Source organism: Gymnodraco acuticeps, unplaced genomic scaffold, assembly GCF_902827175.1.
Source record: "Gymnodraco acuticeps unplaced genomic scaffold, fGymAcu1.1, whole genome shotgun sequence".
Lineage (NCBI taxonomy): Eukaryota > Metazoa > Chordata > Actinopteri > Perciformes > Bathydraconidae > Gymnodraco > Gymnodraco acuticeps.
The window spans coordinates 377,667-395,580 of NW_022991614.1; the positions used below are offsets into that span (position 1 = coordinate 377,667).

General features: G+C 44.4%; 1 protein-coding gene across 1 annotated transcript in view; it reads right to left on the reverse strand.

The window, feature by feature from the left end:
* Window positions 1-17,914, reverse strand: part of LOC117534033 (protein phosphatase 1 regulatory subunit 29-like) — a 372,457-nt gene that overhangs the window by 246,853 nt on the left and 107,690 nt on the right. The window contains exon 2 of the mRNA XM_034198047.1: window positions 9,720-10,022. The gene's annotated coding sequence lies outside the window, so the exon portion shown is untranslated. The remainder of the gene's footprint in view (window positions 1-9,719; window positions 10,023-17,914) is intronic.

Genomic DNA, 17,914 nt, shown 5'->3' on the forward strand with positions numbered 1-17,914 from the left:
TCTTTTCTTATTATTATTTATGTTTTACTTATGATTTTATCTGACGTATTCAGTTATTTTACTATTTGGGGCCAACCATACCTGTGGGTGGGGGGTGTGTTTGGTTAAAATAAATAAATAAAACCTGTAAACAAGGACTCTCTACATTACATTACATTGCATTTAGCTGACGCTTTTATCCAAAGCGACTTACAATAAGTACATTCGACCAGGAAGACACAACCTTGAAGAAAACAGAATCATAAAGTACATCAGGTTTCATAGAGCCAAACATTTCAAGTGCTACTCAACTGGCTTTAGATAAGCCAGTCCTTTATTAGGATATAAGTGCTTTGTTAATAGTTCTATCGCTCGAAGTGGAGTCGAAACCTACGAACCCTGAAGTCAATATGGAGCAATGCATCACTTTATTTTACCTTTGTAATGATGCCCATTGTCTTCATTTGCTATTTGTAACATCTGTACTGTTTTGTATTGATTATTGCTGTTCTTACTTCTTGTCATTTGCTGGATTATGAGTTGTTTGCAATATAAATATTTGTAAAAAAAAAAGAAAAAGCTACGACCTAAGGTTAAACTAAATGTTAGCCACTAAAAAGTGACAACAAAATGCTGATTGTCATCGACTATAGGACTGAAAGTATGAAGGGTAAACTTGATTTTCATTAAGAAGAGTAGGATTTGGACTAAATCTAAAAAAGCTGACGATTAAAACAACTGGCATCTACACCAGGGGTTCCCAAACTACATCTAAATCTAAAAAACTGGCATCTACACAATACCCTTTATATTGCTTCTTACACACATCAGCGAAAACACACACCTACATGTTCATGTTGCGACCACATGCACTCACCTTGACACAAACATACTTCACCATCTTCCGACAGTAACTGGACATGCCTCTCACACATTCACACGTATAGATATATGGTGTGTGCTGCTCAAGGTGAACGCTGAGTAAAGACACCTCTGGCAGGATTTAATCCAGTCACGTCCCGATCACACTAACACGCTGCATACTAAAGGAGAGGCAGATCACACTCCTCCACGCTGCAGTTCCCACTCGCGTGAGGTGAGTGACTCTATTAGCTTTTCCCGATGAGGAGTGAAATTGACTGATTTTGTTCTCTTTATAAATTCACGAGAAAATTCAGAGAACTGAGTGACTGTGCCAGATGTCTGCAACTTAAATTAGTCCCATCCGACTTGATGAGACAGTCAATCCTTGGTAATGACCAACATTATACATGTTGTTGTAATATTTATATAGTACATTAGAACAGCCAGATGCCTCATTTGCCTTGTCAAAACGACTCTATGGTGTATGAGGACTCTCATCTTAGTATCGAAAATATATTCAAACCAAATTAATATTGGGAGCGTTTTTCAGAAATCCAATTTTATTTTTCTGTTTTGTAACGATAGATCATTTCTGCCACCATTGCCTTTATTTAGGATAGGTGGAATATGTTACAAGGATTTGAACCCTGGTCTTCTACATGGGGGTCAAACCCCAGTTTATGGGCCGACAGCTTTACACATCAAATCAAGTTTTATTTATATAGCACATTTATAAACGATTTTTGGTCGAGCCAAAGTGCTGTACATATAATAAAAATAGCCTACAGTAGAGACACTTTACAGCAAATACAACAGCACAGATTGTTCAGAATATCAGTATGAGAAAAACGACACCCTCTGTCCTTAGACCCTCTGTCCTTAGACCCCCTCTGTCCTTAGACCCTCTGTCCTCAGACCCTCTGTCCTTAGACCCTCTGTCCTCAGACCCTCTGTCCTTAGACCCTCTGTCCTTAGACCCTCACATCGTACAAGGAAAAACTTCCAGAGAAAACCCACAGTTTAAAGGGAACATGGAGAAACCTCAGGGAGAGCAACAGAGGAGGGATCCCTCTCCCAGGACGGACAGACGTGCAATAGATGCCGTGTGTAAATCGAAGAGATAATACATTTTACAGCATATAGACCGAATGTTAGGAAATGCATGTGTCTGTAATAAGAAGATGAATCCACGAGGATGTCAGCTACAAATTTGAGGAAGCCATCAGGGAAGCAGCATGGCGAGACCCAAGGCAGGACCGCAGAGACAAGTTCAGCCACGACCCGAAGTCCACGACTTAATCCAGAACAAAGTACAATCCTACTTCCTAAAGCTGTCGTAAAGCAGGGAACCATAAACAGATTGATTATAATGAAGCTTTTTGCTGAACGTAATAAGAACATATGCAGTAGAGTTATAGACACAAACGTTCAGCCTTGTGGAGAGAAGGGGCAAACCTTGTCAAGTTAAAAACATTGCGTAGCTCCTGCAAACTTGCCTTGAACCAGTATTACTTATATATGCATTTACTTTTTTCTTGCCCTAACTTTTAATTATTTTTGTTCCAGTTTTCATTAGTTTTCTTTATTTCTTTGTACTCCTTCATTTCTATACGTTTGACGAAATAAATGCCATTATTATATTGATGCTAATGATGATGCACGGGAGGGCTACTCCCCATAAGCTTCAGCCCTCCCGCTTCTACTCATTTTGTTCATTTGTGTGTATGAATTATACGCTTTTGTTTTTGTATGATTTTAGTAGAATAACAAAATAAATAAAAACCACACATGAATGAGGTTCTTTCTGCATTAATAGAAATGACACACAGCTGTACTGAAACCCATTTGGGTAAACAACATGAAGTAGATGATCAGTATGAAGGGATTAAATTAGGCAAATCAGTCCAGCTGGCCATGTCTCTATCCTGAGAAGCAGATTGTTAGAGATATGTTTGATCAGATTTAAAACCGTGTTACACTTGTTTTGGGTGCGGTTTAGATTCATATGTTTGCATGCAATCTGATCATATTTCCACAGCAGGATTTATTACAGTTGCTAGCAGAAAGAGGCTATGTTTGCAGGTCAGCAGAGCAGACTTTACTACGGAGAATACAATATTGGGGGAAAAGAAACAGGCGATGAATCCTAAAACCCCCAGGAGAAAATGCCAGGTATCAACACCCACACAAAACTGAGATACAGAAAAACCTGGTCATGGAAATGAAAACTCTGGTTGTTTCTAGTCTGCTAGACTTAGCGATGTTCAGCCAACATATTTGTACATCCTTTTTGAAGAATGAATAATAAGTAACAGCACAACATGTCCAAGAGACAGAGCTGCTCGCTGACACATCTCATTGACTGGAATGAATCCCCAGAGAGTCCAAGCACCACAATGTTCAGGCCAAACAACATTCATAGCTCAGTGAGTACGCCCTCTGGCTGCAAGAATACATTGAATGTTCAAAAGGTTCAAGCTGGATTCCTTTGAAATGTGAATTTAATTCAATTCAAGAATAAACTACTTGGGACGGAAATAATGTTTTCTGTAAACAATTAATAAGTCAAATGAAAAATACATTTTTCGTCATCCATTGATCGATCTTAGTCCCGCCCTTTTTAGGTTAAGTTTGGCACTTTGCCCTTTCCTGATAAACATCAGATATGCTTCGTGCGAGGCTCATCTATGGTCATTCGGTTTAATGTTTGAAGATGGTTCAAAGATATGGCAAGGGGACCTGAAACACGATACTTGATATCTTGACTGTGTCACAATATTTGACACCTTTCATTGTATAAGGGTCGAATCTCAAGCTAATGTTAGAAACACATTTGCCAGTTAGCTAGTTAACGTTAAACTAATGTCAGATTATCACCGCTAACCAGGTTTGATTACTTCTTATTTATTTGGTAACATTACACACGTGTGAAGAAAGCAGAGATGTTGAATACTGACATACTTGATTAGGATGTTGTGAGTTATCGATAACCAGAACAGATCAATGCTAACTGTTACGTGCCGCAGTTGGTGCTTGTGTGTGTGTGCTTTTGTGTGGGTGTCTCTCTCTCTCCCTCTGATTGTCCTCAGGTGCAGCCTCTCCCCAGGTGCAGCCTCTCCTCAGGTGCAGCCTCTCCCCAGGTGCAGCCTCTCCTCAGGTGCAGCCTCTCCCCAGGTGCAGCCTCTCCCCAGGTGCAGCCTCTCCTCAGGTGCAGCCTCTCCCCAGGTGCAGCCTCTCCCCAGGTGCAGCCTCTCCCCCAGGTGCAGCCTCTCCCCAGGTGCAGCCTGATTGTCCCCAGGTGCAGCCTCTCCTCAGGTGCAGCCTCTCCCTCAGGTGCAGCCTCTCCCCAGGTGCAGCCTGATTGTCCCCAGGTGCAGCCTCTCCTCAGGTGCAGCCTCTCCTCAGGTGCAGCCTCTCCTCAGGTGCAGCCTCTCCCCAGGTGCAGCTTCTCCTCAGGTGCAGCCTCTCCCCAGGTGCAGCTTCTCCTCAGGTGCAGCCTCTCCCCAGGTGCAGCCTCTCCCCAGGTGCAGCCTCTCCCCAGGTGCAGCCTCTCCTCAGGTGCAGCCTCTCCTCAGGTGCAGCCTCTCCTCAGGTGCAGCCTCTCCCCAGGTGCAGCCTCTCCCCAGGTGCAGCTTCTCCTCAGGTGCAGCCTCTCCCCAGGTGCAGCCTCTCCTCAGGTTCAGCCTCTCCCCAGGTGCAGCCTCTCCTCAGGTGCAGCCTCTCCCCAGGTGCAGCCTCTCCCCAGGTGCAGCCTGATTGTCCCCAGGTGCAGCCTCTCCTCAGGTGCAGCCTCTCCCCAGGTGCAGCCTCTCCCCAGGTGCAGCCTCTCCTCAGGTGCAGCCTCTCCCCCAGGTGCAGCCTCTCCTCAGGTGCAGCCTCTCCCAGGTGCAGCCTGATTGTCCCCAGGTGCAGCCTCTCCTCAGGTGCAGCCTCTCCTCAGGTGCAGCCTCTCCCCAGGTGCAGCCTCTCCTCAGGTGCAGCCTGATTGTCCCCAGGTGCAGCCTCTCCTCAGGTGCAGCCTCTCCCCAGGTGCAGCCTCTCCCCAGGTGCAGCCTCTCCCCAGGTGCAGCCTCTCCTCAGGTGCAGCCTGATTGTCCCCAGGTGCAGCCTCTCCCCAGGTGCAGCCTCTCCCCCAGGTGCAGCCTCTCCCCAGGTGCAGCCTCTCCCCCAGGTGCAGCCTCTCCCCAGGTGCAGCCTGATTGTCCCCAGGTGCAGCCTGATTGTCCCCAGGTGCAGCCTCTCCTCAGGTGCAGCCTCTCCTCAGGTGCAGAGAGTCCAAAGAGTCCAAGCACCACAATGTTCAGGCCAAACAACATTCATAGCTCAGTGAGTACGCCCTCTGGCTGCAAGAATACATTGAATGTTCAAAAGGTTCAAGCTGGATTCCTTTGAAATGTGAATTTAATTCAATTCAAGAATAAACTACTTGGGACGCAAATAATGTTTTCTGTAAACAATTAATAAGTCAAATGAAAAATACATTTTTCGTCATCCATTGATCGATCTTAGTCCCGCCCTTTTTAGGTTAAGTTTGGCATTTTGCCCTTTCCTGATAAACATCAGATATGCTTTGTGCTAGGCTCATCTATGGTCATTCGGTTTAATGTTTGAAGATGGTTCAAAGATATGGCAAGGGGACCTGAAACACGATACTTGATACCTTGACTGCGTCACAATATTTGACACCTTTCATTGTATAAGGGTCGAATCTCAAGCTAATGTTAGAAACACATTTGCCAGTTAGCTAGTTAACGTTAAACTAATGTCAGATTATCACCGCTAACCAGGTTTGATTACTTCTTATTTATTTGGTAACATTACACACGTGTGAAGAAAGCAGAGATGTTGAATACTGACATACTTGATTAGGATGTTGTGAGTTATCGATAACCAGAACAGATCAATGCTAACTGTTACGTGCCGCAGTTGGTGCTTTTGTGTGGGTGTCTCTCTCTCTCCCTCTGATTGTCCTCAGGTGCAGCCTCTCCCCAGGTGCAGCCTCTCCTCAGGTGCAGCCTCTCCCCAGGTGCAGCCTCTCCTCAGGTGCAGCCTCTCCCCAGGTGCAGCCTCTCCCCAGGTGCAGCCTCTCCTCAGGTGCAGCCTCTCCCCAGGTGCAGCCTCTCCCCCAGGTGCAGCCTCTCCCCAGGTGCAGCCTGATTGTCCCCAGGTGCAGCCTCTCCTCAGGTGCAGCCTCTCCTCAGGTGCAGCCTCTCCCCAGGTGCAGCCTCTCCCCAGGTGCAGCCTGATTGTCCCCAGGTGCAGCCTCTCCTCAGGTGCAGCCTCTCCCCAGGTGCAGCCTCTCCCCAGGTGCAGCCTGATTGTCCCCAGGTGCAGCCTCTCCTCAGGTGCAGCCTCTCCCCAGGTGCAGCCTCTCCTCAGGTGCAGCCTCTCCCCCAGGTGCAGCCTCTCCCCAGGTGCAGCCTCTCTCCAGGTGCAGCCTCTCCCCAGATGCAGCCTGATTGTCCCCAGGTGCAGCCTGATTGTCCCCAGGTGCAGCCTCTCCTCAGGTGCAGCCTCTCTCCAGGTGCAGCCTCTCCTCAGGTGCAGCCTCTCCCCCAGGTGCAGCCTCTCCCCAGGTGCAGCCTCTCCCCAGGTGCAGCCTCTCCCCAGGTGCAGCCTGATTGTCCCCAGGTGCAGCCTCTCCTCAGGTGCAGCCTGATTGTCCCAGGTGCAGCCTCTCCCCAGGTGCAGCCTGATTGTCCCCAGGTGCAGCCTCTCCTCAGGTGCAGCCTCTCCCCAGGTGCAGCCTGATTGTCCCCAGGTGCAGCCTCTCCCCAGGTGCAGCCTGATTGTCCCCAGGTGCAGCCTCTCCCCAGGTGCAGCCTCTCCCCAGGTGCAGCCCTCTCCTCAGGTGCAGCCTCTCCCCAGGTGCAGCCTCTCCTCAGGTGCAGCCTCTCCTCAGGTGCAGCCTGATTCTCCCCAGGTGCAGCCTCTCCTCAGGTGCAGCCTCTCCCCAGGTGCAGCCTCTCCCCCAGGTGCTCCCAATCTCCAATCAGGGCCTCCATATAGGACATGAGGAAGGTTGCAGTCGCTCTCCCCTTCTCCCCTGGCTGGATGTGTTTAGCGTGGTGTCCATGTCTCCAGTATATATGTGTGTATCTAGATTTGTTTTGCAAGTTGGCTGGTGAGCCCTTTTTCTTTGTGTTAATTAAAAGACCTGCTTATGGCTTCAGAGATCAGTTTCCTCTCGGCCGGTTATTGTTTCGTGCTGTCACTTCCCTTTGTACTCCTGGATCTAAAAGGGAACGTAACACTAACGTTCCTTTGTTTATATTATCTCTGTAAGGCTGTGTGCCAAAGTGACTTTTGATGTTATTTGGATAAACACCATGTCTACAACCCCCAAGAGCACTGCGAGTATTTCAATCAACATCTTGGAGCTTTACTGCCTGATTTTCAGGAACTATCTGATGCTTACGCACTGCAGCGTAGGGAAGGGAACTGGCATGTTTCTGTTCCTCAGGTTTGTCTAAAGTAGCAGAAGTAACTAAGGGTGATGGGAAATGGATTGGTCACTTGCCTGAGAACAGTTCCCTTAAGAGTGAAATATAAAGTTTTTAAGAGGAACCCAAGGACACCACTCTCAAGCCCAACATCAATAAGTACCTCTTGTTCAGCCTTGTAGACAAACATAGCCGCCGTTAGCAAGTTGAAAACATTCATATTCTAACCCTGAACCATACATGAATGGAGTTATTTCAGCATTATTGGAACATTTCATTCATTCAAACCAGCCATACTAAAGGCACTTACTGAATAAACCTTGAGAACATTGTGCTTTTCGTGAAAACAGATGACGTAATGGATTAGTATCAAGAGAAACAGAGTTTTAACTGGCAGCTGGTTCTGTTGGTGTGAAAGAACGTTGATTCAAGCACTTAGATGATCAGGTGTAAGACCCTACAACACCCGTGATGGTCGCATGTCTTCAACAGAAAGTGAAACACATTCAAGTGTTTAAATATCCCTCTCAGTTGTAAACCATCTTGATCCATTAACACCAAATCCTGATGAAACTAATCTAAGAGAAATCTGTTGCTAGTTAGTTTTTGAACACAGCGTCTTGAGTTTTTGGATCATCCTGGAAAAAAGATCAAAAACCTTCATATCATTAACAAAGTGTTTACAAAGTAGTGTTTGGTACATACCTGCAGGAGTTTAGTCTGAGCGATGTGATCTTAACGAGTTTTTAAACTGTAAAATTAGGCAGCTATTTCTCTAATTCAATGATTAGAGAATTTGTGAATTTAAAGCAGACTGGAAGTTTTTTAGCAAGCAAGCAATCTGTAAATTCAACAGACAATTGATTAAAGTTACATGCAGATGTCCTAGGTATCTGAATCTTAGTTTAACGTGTTTCAAAAGAAAGATTAGAGGCTGTAGTTTTACATCAGATGTTCAATATATAAAATAAGATGTAAGGATACAATATATGCAATGAAATGTGGAGCATATTTCATATGAAATATGGTGGCAATTAGAGCATGTTAAAGGGGACCTATTATGCAAAGTCCTCTTCCTCATGTCTCTTCTACATCAACATGTATGATGTCATAACGATTTTGTGGCTTGTGTAACCATTAGCCAATCACCAACCAAGGTAACCCCCCCCCCACCTTATCACCTGAATCTCCTCCTAGAGCACCATTAGCCGCTTTCACAACAAGTACCTTGCCGTACTTAGTGCCGGCTCTTAGTTCCCCCATGGAACTAAAGAGCCGATCGCGTTCACACCGGAATAAGTTCCCTGAGGGAAGATTACGCAAATGAAGCCGCTGACGTCTCGTCTTCTTCTGCTTTGGGTTTACTGGCAGGCCGCAAACAACTTCACGCCGTATACTGCTAAGTTCTCTTTTTGGTGTGAACGCAAAATTCCAAGCACTAACGGAACTAAACGGGAAAAGTACGGGTAAAAGTACTCCGGTGTGAAAGCGCCTATTGTGTTCTTTGTAACCAAATGTCTCTCAGAGGGGCGTGGGGAGGGGCTCCTTATTTTCATCTAAAGTAACAGACAGAGAATCAGCACTTTGGAAACAGGGCTGAAACAGAGGGGATTATGGGTAATGCTGCAATGATCTGTTTGGTGTTTGGAGCCACTTCAGAGACATGTTTTGTATGTAACGGAGAGCTATAATATATGGAGGAAAAACAGTATAATAGGAGACCTTTAAGATTTCAGCTTTTGCTTGAATCTATTGCTATCAGTAATTCCAAAAAGGTAGTTTAGGGTGGCACAACTTAAACCTGTAGAACTAGGACAGGGCCCACATTTGTGAGTAACATCTTCAAAACAAGAACACTTTCAGCTTTCAGCACGAAAACAAAAAATGCGACAGAATCGTAGAGTACACAGAATATGGGTCGCTACACACACATGAGGCATTGCTGTAGTTTCCTCTAAATGTCAGCAAGTTTCATCATCATGCACCATTGCAGAAAAAAAACTTCAACTTGACCTTGACACCGAGTCAAAGCCACCGATCTGTTTCCTCCACAGATCCAGCAGAAATATAAAAAAAGTCCACAAAGTATTTTCCTTCCTCAGCACACCTTTACAAAATCTCATTCTAGTCATGCATATGGATCAGCACCTGCTGCTATGGCAACAGACTCCGGCCGGCCTCGTTTGGTCAGATTCGGTTGTACCGCTGCTGTTCACAGTGAACGGCCACCGGGCCCTGTCAGCTGCCTTTGCTGAAAAGCGCTTCAGTGTGTGAGCCGTCAGCCGAGGCCTCTCAAATCCAGCCCAAAGCAGCGGACTTATTAGAAACTCCATGCATCACTGGCATTGAATAGGAGTGAAAATGACAACTGATCTGCACTGCAATGTAAGGGGCTTTCACACCGGAGAGAACAGTTTGAGTTGACTCGCTTACCTTTACTTCAGACTGAACTCCTGCTCGTTGGAGGACAGGCTGGGAGGATAGAGCCTGCCTCCTGGGTCTTGAATTGGATCAATCGGATTATATCAGAATGAAGTTGTTTAGAAGAATCTGCAAGATGTCCTTTCAAATGGTGTGTATGCTGCTGTCCCAGAAGATGTTAAATCTGCAGTCTTGATGATGGTCTGCACTGCGTGTTGTGGTCAAATCGATTTGCTTTTCCTTTGTCCAAACAGCTGTTGTCCCAGCAATTGGTTCTTTCCCCACGGGCCAAATCAAGAAACCTCAGATGTAGAACTAAAGGAGAAAATAGAGGAAATTAGGTGTTAATGCAAATTATTGTAAGTCGCTTTGGACAAAAGCGTCAGCTAAATGTAATGTAATGTAATGTAACTTAGAATTACATTTGAGTTAGAGAAACATGCAGGGGTAGAGGGAGATAGAGTGAATCAAACAGCGTTGATAAGGAGCACATTCGAAAGGTTATATTCCTGATTGAGAACGTGTGTTTGGTAAAACGGTTCCCTAATATTGAAAGTATATTTCATACCAGATTGAAAGCAGGTGGTGTCTGCTTATGTATGCAGGCACCTTATCTGTGTTTGACTGACAACAAGCTTCACCTTTGAGATGAGAAGAGGACTTAAGATTGTTGAGACCTAGATAGATGAGACTCAATATTTGAATGATTATTTCCACCAACATAAGCAGATTATTAAACAAATATTCTGAATGTCACACTTAAAAAAGTTGGTATGCAGAGCCCATGTACTGGAGCTTGTACTGGGTGAAGGACATGGGTTCAACACATTCAAGTAAATACTGAAACTAAACTGCCGGGAAAGAGGTATTACTTGAACATGGACAAGTAGGGTTAGGGTTGTGGATCATCTGCTCAAAGAACATAAGACAGTATCTAAAATGTTAAAACAACAGCAACTGGTCCAATTGAAGAGAGGGTCCTATAAGATATAATCAGCTCATATAATATCCTCCCAGCCAATGACCTCATTAACATGTCTCACATGTTGAACCAGTAACGAACTATGAAACAAAAGGAATGGGATAACCAAGGATTTCATTTTACCCAGACACACAAAAAACATACTGGTCAAAGAAACAAGAATATACAGTCTACATCAACATGTGTCCCCTCTTCTTCATGTCTCTTCTACATCAACATGTGTCCCCTCTTCTTCATGTCTCTTCTACATCAACATGTGTCCCCTCTTCTTCATGTCTCTTCTACATCAACATGTGTCCCCTCTTCTTCAGGTCTCTTCTACATCAACATGTGTCCCCTCTTCTTCAGGTCTCTTCTACATCAACATGTGTCCCCCTCTTCTTCATGTCTCTTCTACATCAACATGTGTCCCCTCTTCTTCATCAACATGTGTCCCCTCTTCTTCATGTCTCTTCTACATCAACATGTGTCCCCTCTTCTTCATGTCTCTTCTACATCAACATGTGTCCCCTCTTCTTCAGGTCTCTTCTACATCAACATGTGTCCCCTCTTCTTCATGTCTCTTCTACATCAACATGTGTCCCCTCTTCTTCATGTCTCTTCTACATCAACATGTGTCCCCTCTTCTTCATGTCTCTTCTACATCAACATGTGTCCCCTCTTCTTCATGTCTCTTCTGCATCAACATGTGTCCCCTCTTCTTCATGTCTCTTCTACATCAACATGTGTCCCCTCTTCTCCATGTCTCTTCTACATCAACACGTGTCCCCTCTTCTTCATGTCTCCTCTACATTAACATGTGTCCCCTCTTCTTCATGTCTCTTCTACATCAACATGTGTCCCCTCTTCTTCATGTCTCTTCTACATCAACATGTGTCCCCTCTTCTTCATGAGCTGATCAGATTTTGGCCACTTTATGATGTCATAACGATGTGTTGTCTTGTGTAACCATTAGCCAATCACCAACCAAGGTACCCCCCCCCCCTCCTTATCACCTGAATCTCCTCCTAGAGCACCATTGAGTTCTTTGTAACCAAATGTCTCTCAGAGGGGCGTGGGGAGGGGCTCCTTATTTTCATCTAAAGTAACAGACAGAGAATCAGCACTTTGGAAACAGGGCTGAAACAGAGGGGATTATGGGTAATGCTGCAATGATCTGTTTGGTGTTTCAGCCAATCAGAGACAGGCTCTGGATATATCTGAGACCTGTGATATATTGATGAAAAACAGTATAATAGGAGACCTTTAAACACTGTAAAACATACATCTGCTGGTCAGAGAAAGTGTTCTAACCCTTTCTCGTAAAGAACAGAATTGCGGCAACTGGTTTGTGCACTTGGTCGGACTTGATCTCATGTAATGAAATATATATATACACTTTAACCCAAAGGCCCGATCAACATCTCACAGGAAAACCATAGTATGGGAGAACCAAGGGTTTGTTTTACCACAAGCAAGAAAAAAAACATACATCCGCTGGTCGAGATAGAACAAATGCGTTGGCCCACTCAAATGTCAGAGCACATTGACATGGGTCGACTCGCCTGGTATTAAAGGGGCGCGGCGAGTGTAGCCTTCGAGAGATAATATGAGGTATCAACAGTGCAGAATATCCTGTCTTTCTCCATCGTTGTGTAAATCTTCCGGCTTTAAGTAAAGGATACAAGAGGGGGTCGGATTGAGCGTGTCTTTGAGAGAAAAGAGAGAGAATAAAGGAAGGGATAAGAGGGAGGATGAAGAGACACAGGAGGTTACACACTAAAACCTCACGGTGGTCTTGAGTATGTGTGGAGGTGGCGTGAAGGAGAGTATCAAATCACACAGCCGACTGGGGAAGTAAACAAGGTTTTAATTGAAATGAAGGGCTACGAGTGCTTTCAAACAAGGCACTAAAGTACAAACAAAGCCTCATCAAGGACATATCTCTAGAGAAAGTTCAGGACGATTAAAATAATTTGTTGATAAGTGAGAGAAAATAATTGACACATTTAAGATTGAAGGACCACCATGAGCAGAAGAGGAAGGAGAGTCTATTTAGATCCCCACCAAAACAAAATGGGTGAAAATGATGTTTTGATCCACCGCAGTTCCCAACAGTGTGCTTGAGGCCATGATCCATCATCAGAGCAGAGAGAAGGCTAGAAATGGTGAGATGAAGGGGGGAGGAAAGGAGGGTGGACAGTGAAGGACAAGTGGGAGAAAGTAAAAGGAGTCTGGGGATGTTAAAGTTAAAGCCTTTTATTGTCATTATACACAGAGTATAACGAGATTCAGAGTGCAACTCTGTCCCGGTGTGCAAAAAATACAAACAAATACATAACACTAAAAAACACGGCAATAGGACAGACAACATACAATCATACGGGGGAATAAATAGTTACAAATATTGATATACAAATAGTATATAAAGTGCATTAAAGTGTGTGTATGTGTGAGAATGGTTACGGTTATTGCATTAAGTGTGGTGGTTGAGCAGCCTGACGGCTCAGGGGTAGAAACTGTTTGTCCGTGACTCAGGGGCGGTTCTAGGGGGGGCCAGGGGGGGCCAGTGCCCCCCTAACACTGACCTGTGGCCCCCCTAACAATGACATTTTTTTTTTTAAATGTATTTTTTCTGATACTCGGTTTGCAAAAACCGCAGGATTTTGTTGCTGTAATGTGAGATTGTGCAGACACCCTTATGTAAAGTAGAGATGTAACTGTTCATTGCCTTTATTTTTATATAAATATGGTGTGAGTGCAAACATTGCACTATAACTTAAGCTGAAGCTAACAGTAATAACTATAAGATCTATCTGAAATAAATAAGTGTACTGAAACAAATACCAATAACTGGATTGCATTGTTTTCTTATGCGCAATTACTTCATACTGTCTAGTTATCTTTTTCGTCCTGCATTTATTGTGCCCCCCTCAGAAAATAACTGGCCCCCCAGTGGCCCCCCCAGTCAAATTGGTCTAGAACCGGCGTGACTTGAAGCTCCTGTCTCTCCTCCCAGAAGGCAGGATGATGAATGAAGAGGTTAGAAGTTAGGGAGGGCTGAGTGAGATGGAGACGGATCCACACAGAGGGCTTTCAATTATTCATACACCTGATAAAATGCTGCTCCAAAATTAAGACAAATAATAATAAAAACGAGGTGTTTTTGCTCGTAATAAGTAAAAAGATCTGCCAATAGAACAAGTGAACATTTGCTTGGTTACATTTCTTGAAGTAGGGATATTTAGATGAAGGAGATCTTGTGATTAGCTGAGAGAACTTATGTTGATCTATATCTTACCAGGATCAGTAAATGTTGTGTTACAAAATAAGCCTGACATGCTTTTTTAAATCAAGTAAGATGTATTTGTTAAAACAAGATGAACCATCTTTTACAAAAATCACAGCAGCTTAAAAAACTTGTTTAATTTGAGATACAAAATAAGAAGTTTTGAAGATGCATTGTCGAAAAACAAGACCCTATATCTCACAGCATTGTTACCTCTTGAGCTATTAGGTCTTATATTCAACCTCCAGACAGGGAAGATCTATTTTAACCGCCTTTGCTTTCTCACTGTCTCCTTCCCCACCAACTCATAAAGCTGGCAATGTCCTTGATCTCATATTCTCAAGGAACTGCTCTACTTCTAACCTCTCTGTAAACCCGCTCCACACATCCGATCACTTCTTCATTTCATTCTCTCTACCCCTTTCCAAACATAACAAACTAATCTCTTCTCATCCTGCACATGTCCGCCGTAACCTTCGTTCCCTCTCCCCCTCTACCTTTGCCTCATCGGTGCTCTCAGCCCTCCCTTCCTCTGACTCGTTCCAACTCCTACCTCCAAACTCTGCTGCAGAAACTCTCCTCTCGACTCTTTCATCCTCTCTGGACTCTCTCTGTCCTCTCACATCTCGGCAGGCTCGTCAGTCCCCTCCTGCTCCCTGGCTAAATGACGCACTGCATGCTAATAGAACCGTCCTTCGGGCAGCAGAGCGGAAACGGTGGAAATCCAAACACCATGACGACCTCCTAACCTATCAGGCTCTCCTCTCCTCTTTCTCTGCTTCGATCTCTCAGGCAAAAAGCACTTTCTTTCAAGATAAGATCCAATCTTCCTATTCCAATCCCAAAAAAACTATTCTCCATCTTCTCCTCCCTCTTGGACCCCCCCAAAGCCCCTTCCCCCTCCTCCCTTCTGTCAAGCGACTTTGTTAACCACTTTGAAAAAAAGGTTGATGATATTCGCTCTTCTTTTTCTGACTCACCTTTACTCACCGCTGGGTCACCAGACCCTCCTTCCACTAACACACTTACCTCCTTTTCCCCTCTCTCTCCAAGTGAGGTTCTTACCCTCATTACCTCTGCCCGCCCTACCACCTGTCCTCTGGACCCTGTCCCCTCAAACCTCCTTCAGATTATCGCTCCTGATATTCTACCGTTTTCTCACCCATTTCATCAACACTTCTCTAACTTCTGGTCACTTTCCAAACAGTCTCAAGGAGGCAAGAGTAAACCCTCTCCTAAAGAAACCCACTCTCAACCCGTCTGATGTTATAAACTACAGGCCTGTCTCTCTCCTCTCTCACTGAGGAACTGCACACTGCTAAAGCAGCCTCCCTCTCCTCTGTCTTCATCCTTCTGGACCTGTCTGCTGCATTCGACACGGTGAATCATCAGATCCTCCTTCGCACTCTCCAAGAACTTGGAGTTTCAGGCTCTGCACTTTACCTCCTCACCTCATACCTCAAAGACCGCACCTACAGGGTTACTTGGAGAGGGTCGGAGTCCGACCCTTGTCAATTAACTACAGGGGTCCCTCAGGGCTCTGTTCTTGGTCCCATCCTCTTCTCCTTGTACACAAACTTGCTCGGATCAGTCATTAGCCCACATGGTTTTTCTTACCACTGCTACGCTGACGACACCCAATTAATTTGGTCCTTTCCCCGCTCAGAGACCCAGGTCGTCACACGCATCTCTGCTTGTCTAGCTGACATCTCTCAGTGGATGTCTGCTCATCACCTCAAGCTCAACCTTGACAAGACTGAACTGATTTTCCTTCCGGGAAAAGATTGTCCCACTCTTGACCTAACAATCAACATCGGCACCTCAGTTGTTTCCCCGACTCAGACTGCAAGGAATCTGGGTGTGACCCTAGATAACAACCTATCCTTCACTGCAAACATCGCTGCTACAACCCGCTGCTGCAGATACACGCTTTACAACATCAGGAGGATACGTCCCAAGCTGACCCAGAAAGCCACGCAGGTTCTGGTCCAGACTCTCGTCATCTCACGCCTAGACTACTGCAACTCCCTCCTGGCTGGTCTACCTGCATGTGCCATCCGACCTCTGCAGCTCATCCAGAATGCAGCGGCTCGTCTGGTCTTCAACCTTCCTAAATTCTCCCACACCACTCCGCTCCTCCGCTGCCTTCACTGGCTTCCAGTAACTGCTAGAATCCACTTCAAGACAATGGTACTTGCGTACCATGCTGCGAATGGATCTGGCCCTTCCTACATCCAGGACATGGTTAAACCGTACACCCCAGCACGTGCACTCCGCTCTGCATCAGCCAAACGGCTCGCTGCACCCTCGCTGCGAGGGGGACCTAAGTTCCCATCAGCAAAAACACGTGGGTTTGCTGTCTTGGCTCCAAAATGGTGGAATGAGCTCCCCATTGACATCAGGACAGCAGATAGCTTACACATCTTCCGGCGCAGACTGAAAACTCATCTCTTTCGACTCCACTTCGAGCGATAGAATTATTAACAAAGCACTTATATACTAATAAAGGACTGGCTTATCTAAAGCCAGTTGAGTAGCACTTGACATGTTTGGCTCTATGAAGCCTGATGTACTTATATGATTCTGTTTTCTTCAAGGTTGTGTCTTCCTGGTCGAATGTACTTATTGTAAGTCGCTTTGGATAAAAGCGTCAGCTAAATGCAATGTAATGTAATCTAATATTGAGGGAGCCGTGTGGCGCAGTGGATAGAGCCTTGGTGTTGGGACCAGGGGTCACAGGCTCAAACCCCACTGCAGTCAGCATGTGTGTCCCTGGGCAAGACAAGTCACCCCGAATTGTATGTAAGTCGCTTTGGATAAAAGCGTTTAACATGTAATATTGAGTGTAAAGACTTACTAGAAATTAGACACATTTACTTGGCAATATTTAGAGTTTTTACAGTGTAAAGACACGAGGCATTAAGTCCATGTGTGCAAAATAAGGACAGTCTGTGCGAATCCAAATGACACATACAAAGAGGAACTAAAGTTGTGAGCTGCACTCGGTACTCTCTTTAATGAGAATGGTTTTTAGTCAATGTTTCTAAAAGTTAGTCCCAGCTGGTTCCTGAATGCTCTATTTAACTGTTAGATTAGTCACTACTTCTGTTTTACCATGCTCCTAATTGGCTGTTGCATCTAAACTTGTGAATACTGATAATTAACTTTTAAAAAAAAAAAATGTTTAGTCAATTTATTGAACATGTCAGAAACAAAACATACAAAAATAATAATATATATATATACTTTGTTTTCTTTCTTTTTTTCTTCTCACTCATAATAATAATTATAACAAATAATAATTTAAAAAAAAACAATAATTCTCAAATAGTCTGTCATGTTCAACAGGGGGCAAAGAAGAAGCTTAAAATAAACTTTTCTGGTCCTCCCCCCTCTAGCATACATTTTCCTTATGAATAAAATATTAGGTCATCATCGACATGTTTGTCTTGTTAATTTTTTTTACATTTTTTTTTTTTACAAAACAATCAGAAATAAATTACTTTTACAATTACAAGAAATAACAAATAGGATTTTACAACTAGCATTTGTTGACCCTTCATGGACTCTGGGACAAGGCCAATCCGTTTATTATTATTATTATTATTTTTAGTTTAAATTTGGACATTTTGGTGTGTGCATTAATCCGTGGAAAGTGGTTACCCTGGGAATTCACAGAACTCTCACTGCACTGAATTACAGAATACATGGAGGGTGAGAAATCAGTCTTTTGTGAACTCCTAAACAGACTAATGGGAGTACTTGGGATTTAATAACTATAAACACATTTGTAATGATGGATGCTTATAAGGCACTCTGTGGATAATGGTGTAACATTGACCCTCATTTTCTCATTAGGTTTGACTAGTACAGTCTGTTTTTTAAGAGACCCTATTATGCTTTTGGGGTTTTCCCTTTCCTTTAATAAACGTAAATGTTAATAAATGTAAATGGTCA